The following is a 5,036-nucleotide window of genomic DNA, read 5'->3' on the forward strand; positions in this document are numbered from 1 at the left end:
TATTGTATATATCATGTTTTAAATGAATCTCTGTAAGGAAGACAACAATGAGTTATTAATCAAATGCTCTTTAAGAGGGAGTATGATGGTAAACGTATGTAAATCTGTTCGCTATAAAAACTCCTGATACAAGAAACAAATTAATATAACTAAGGGAAGTAATGCAATAACTAGTTTGATATGTTACTTGTAAAGTTGTCTTTCTTGATACCAAAACAATTACTATGAATTTAGACTACATGAAATTCTCTGAGGTCATAATACATGAAGTCAAACCTACAATGCCAAGAGCATAGCTATTTTGCCTTTATCATCATTTTGTAGCACCAACTTCCAATGCCGGTGCAAGGTGTCCAATCACGAACAAGCAAAATCCAAAATAGCCTGTCGCCTTTGATTTCTTTTATTTGATTTTACTTATAAAGATCCGTAAAGAGTCGCCCCATACATGCAATCAGAAATGTTATATTTTCGTTCTACCAACGTCGTTACACTTGTGCTCCTTTTTCAATTTCTTTTTGCAAAAGAGTATGTCTGCACTTGCAGATACAAAAATTAAAATTTGCACCATTATAATGTTGAAAAGTACACCCAATATTTGTAATTTGAATATTTTCTCACTAAATTACAAATGAGCTCCTTTTGAGACTATTGTAACAAAAATACAGCACTGATGGTAAATGATGAGGTGAGAACCTTACCTATCTGATATTTAACGAAATCTTAATACATTAACTGATTCATTATATTACCAAAAAAATTCTTCCTTGGTAAATTATCCCCATTTTGCCACGCAGCCAATCGCTAAATAAGCAAGCAGGAAGACCCTTTCCAAAGCGGCGGGCAAATAAATTACGCGTGTTTGAAACAAAGGCTTTATAAGCGTAAGAAAAGCGCAGAAGTTATTTTCCTGTTTTATATTGTTTATTCCTAAAACATATTGGATTTTATCACCAGCAAACAAAGTTTATTTACAAACTCACAATTTTCTAGTTAAATTAATTTTTTTGCACCTGAACATTGATAACACAACAAAATGTTTTCAAGTTCAGTTCTATTGAGTATATATAATATCCTATGGAAACTCATGCAAAATCTAAGTATATTCTACACCGGAAGTTGTTGTAGGCGTCCTTAGTGTTGGAAAGAAGTAAGGTTTTACAGGTTACGTGGTGTGTCACGTGAGTATACAGCTAAATGGGCGGCGATGTGGAAGAAACAAGTTAGAGGGGCGTTTTACATGCATAAATGTAGGGATGCTGAGCTTCAAACAGCAAGTTCGATGCCCTAAAGTGGCGCAATTGCTTGCACATGAATATATTTAAGGTTCTAGATGTAGGGCGCTGTTGTTTACTATTAGTTATTGCCGTTTATATCGTACGCTTATAATGGCGCTGCGACATTGTCGACTCAAACCGGGAACTTTGCAGTACCGGATCACTTACACATGAATGGATGGTCGATAGAGCACAATTTGGACTACATACTGGTGAATTACCAAGTGTTTAGAAGCAAAAGTTCACACCATATTTTGATAGAAATTACGCTGGCTTAATTAATCTATTATTTTCACATGATGTTCAATTTTGTGATGTAAAATACCAATTACTGATTGATTTCTAACGTTATACAATATTTACTTCATATATCCTATGTTTACTAAGGAAATTTTAAAAAAAAAGTCATATAATGAAAATCAAATGCATATTACACGTATAAATTTATTACATGTACATTTTTTGTATGTTAAAAGTACCCAAGGTACTCTCCCTCTACATGTATTATGTATTCTTATATAATTGAGCCGCGTCACGACAAAACCAACATAGTGCGTTTGCGACCAGCATGGATCCAGACCAGCCTGCGCATCCGCGTAGTCTGATCAGGATCCATGTTGTTCGCTATCAGTTTCCCTACCTGTAATAGGGTTTGTATATCCTGATCAGACTGCGCGGATGCGCAGGCTGGTCTGGATCCATGCTGGTCGCAAACACATTATGTTGGTTTTGTCGTGACACGGCTTATATTTTTGTATGTATTCTATTGAGCCTCGAAACTTTCCCTCATGTTGTCAATTTCTTGGTCTGAGAGAAATAAAAAGATTTGTATTTGTATTATTTGTATGAATATTTTGTATTATTTTTCAACTCTTCTATAATAATATCGTTTGTTTGTTTTAAAAAAGAAATAACACATTGCGGCCTTAGCAACGTGATAATTAGACTTGTATTCATTATAGGAGATTATAAAATCATATATAATTCATCACACGAATGATAATTTTAAAAAGTACTCGTCGACAAAAAAGAACCTGCGTCGGCCGGGAATCGAACCCGGATCGACTGCTTGGAAGGCAACCATGCTAACCTTTACACCACCGACGCTATATCTGTAATGAAAGAAGAAGTATTTTTAAACATGTTTGATACACAAGCCACGTCATCGATCTACTGCTTCTGTTATTCTAACATCTTTCAACTTCTCACACATAAATATAGCGTACATGAGATAAAAAAAACTTTGAAATATGTGTAGCCTACATAAAAGCCATATTGTCTGCCTGGTATGAAAGGGAAGCAAATAATAATCATACATTACTTACTGAAGATATGTAAATCGCAGACTAATGCGATTTACAGACTAATTGTGTGATTCATTTCCCCCGTACTTAACATTATTCTGTTTAATTCTTCATCCAACTTTTTTTTGTCGTTGCATAGATATAAAGGTAAATATGTATGCATACAATAACAATATAAAAAATACGGGGACAAGAAATTTATAATACAACAAGAAACGTTGCTCATTTATAGTTTTATTTCATTGTAAGTTACTCATACATGTGGTGGTCAATTTATGAAATGGGTCATTTCTTTCTCAATATAATTACATGCATGTCCTAGATCATGGACAAGACCCTATATAAGATATATAAGATCTGATACACCCCCTACCCTAAGTGTAAACCGACACCGCAAATTCCTGCTACGTGCATACAAAAGTCAAATTTTTATTTTTAATGTCTTGGGTGTGTGTGTGTGGGGGGGGGGGGGGGTTAAGGTAGGTGGTCTGAGTATTAGATCGCAGTCTGTCCCTGTGTTTTTAATAATTTAATGATTAATCTAATAAGATATATTGCCCTCAAAAAGTTTACTCATTTCATTTATAAATTTAAGCATGGACATGAAGCGCAAATTTTATTTTTCTCGCCACGTACTCGTAATTTAAAGATGAAAGGTTTAACATGTTGTGTTAAATAAAATGAAGTGCATGTAGCACACCTGATTTAAACGTTACATGTTAAGTATTCAATATTAATGACATCAAGGTAGAAATATATTTCTAAACACACTGTTACTGGCATTATTAAATAATATATGTACACACAAACTGTCCGTAAATAAATCATACATGCAGACGAACTATCACGAAATGTAAATTTTAACATGCAATAAATGTAATTACTCTTACAACATCAAAATCCTGTACTGGGGTCCTACATATTACCGGACAAAATATGAAGTTTTTTATCTGTAACTTTTATTTCAAATAATAAAAAAGAATGGAATTTTACCCAAATAATTTTGGGTGTTTATTGCACATAAACATTCCTTTATCAAACATGAAATTAAACATTTGATCGTAGAAATTTGTCTTTAAAGTAGGTCATTATAAGAGGGAAAAAATCGTGTAAACAACTCAATTTACCGGACATTGTGTTTCAAAATGTTTTGAATTCGTGAATTGAAATTAATTACTACCACTAGGTTAAGATAATTGAAAAACCCAGTATGTCACTAGAAATAGACACGGCAGCCATGCCTGTTATGAAGAGGCCAATATATAGCAGGACTGGTGTAATAATTTATTGAAATTAAAACTATTAACTCAATTAAGGTATTGATCTTTTTTTATCCTTAAATGTATGAAACATTTTAATATTCAAATGGAATTCTGTTCTTCTGTTCTTTGTCATACAGTTTCCTTTTGGTCATCATAAATCATGTTACAAAAGCCATAAAATCAATTTTATTTACATTTCATGTAGAGTTTCCTCCCATTGGCGTAACCCGTTTCCTTATATGTTTTTTTTTAATTTGCACTGCTTTATAAAAGACAACAACGAGATACTGTTAAGACTAAATTCAAAATTACTTTTATCATTAAATCATGTTACGATCGTCTCTTGAGGTAACGTTGAAAAGAATTAAAAGTATAACATATCTAAAAAAAACGTTAAGGGTCTCTGCGCAGAACAGTGATTATTCCCCCCGCATGATCAGGTCATGAAATAACTAGTAAACAAAAGGGCTTTTAGTAGATAAAGAACTGAATCAACAATATTTACCTGAGAGTGGTTTTGTTGTTATTTACTTTGAAATAGAAAGTGTGTGTACAGTTCAGAATGTATGACTTTTGAATCGAAGCAAAAGTAAAGCACTGTACAGCAGTAATAGCTTTTGTCCGGTAAACTGATTGTCCGGTAAATATGTAGGACCCCAGTAGTTTCATGAGCCGTTTAGATTTAATTATTGGTTGTAAATTATTTTACGAGTTACAAACTGTATATATAAAGCAGTATTAAAGTTTATTTAAACAAAAAAAAAATGATAAGAAATCCAAAATACCTTTATTAAATAAATATGTCTATATATTTCTTTAAGAGCGATTGGTGTATGCATGAAATTATTGTTAAACGGTTAATCCTACTTAAAAAAGCAACATACATGTAATTTGTTCCGGAACATAATTATTATTCATTTTACGTGCAATAGTCATATGCGTGTAAAATAACAGTGATATTCTATGATACAAATACTCGTATTTCAAAAATAGACTATAATCATTTTTTACCATGATTTAATTTTAAAAAGATATTTCATAAGATATCGCTTCATAGCATTCAAACGATTGTTAAGTTCACATAAGCATGCCCATATAAACGGTCAAAGGTCTTTGTAACAATTCTACAATACTGCAAAATTTCTTATTAAGATTTACTGTTGAATAGACATCTGCCCCGGGGGGATAAAAGG

General features: G+C 32.5%; 1 non-coding gene across 1 annotated transcript; it reads right to left on the bottom strand.

Moving 5' to 3' along the window:
* Positions 1–2,312: 2,312 nt before the first annotated feature.
* Positions 2,313–2,384, bottom strand: Trnag-ucc (transfer RNA glycine (anticodon UCC)). The gene has a single exon. It is a non-coding gene; the product is annotated as a tRNA-Gly (tRNA).
* Positions 2,385–5,036: the final 2,652 nt, after the last annotated feature.

Source organism: Ruditapes philippinarum, unplaced genomic scaffold (genome assembly GCF_026571515.1).
Source record: "Ruditapes philippinarum isolate M1 unplaced genomic scaffold, ASM2657151v2 ctg19649_1_1_1_1, whole genome shotgun sequence".
NCBI lineage: Eukaryota > Metazoa > Mollusca > Bivalvia > Venerida > Veneridae > Ruditapes > Ruditapes philippinarum.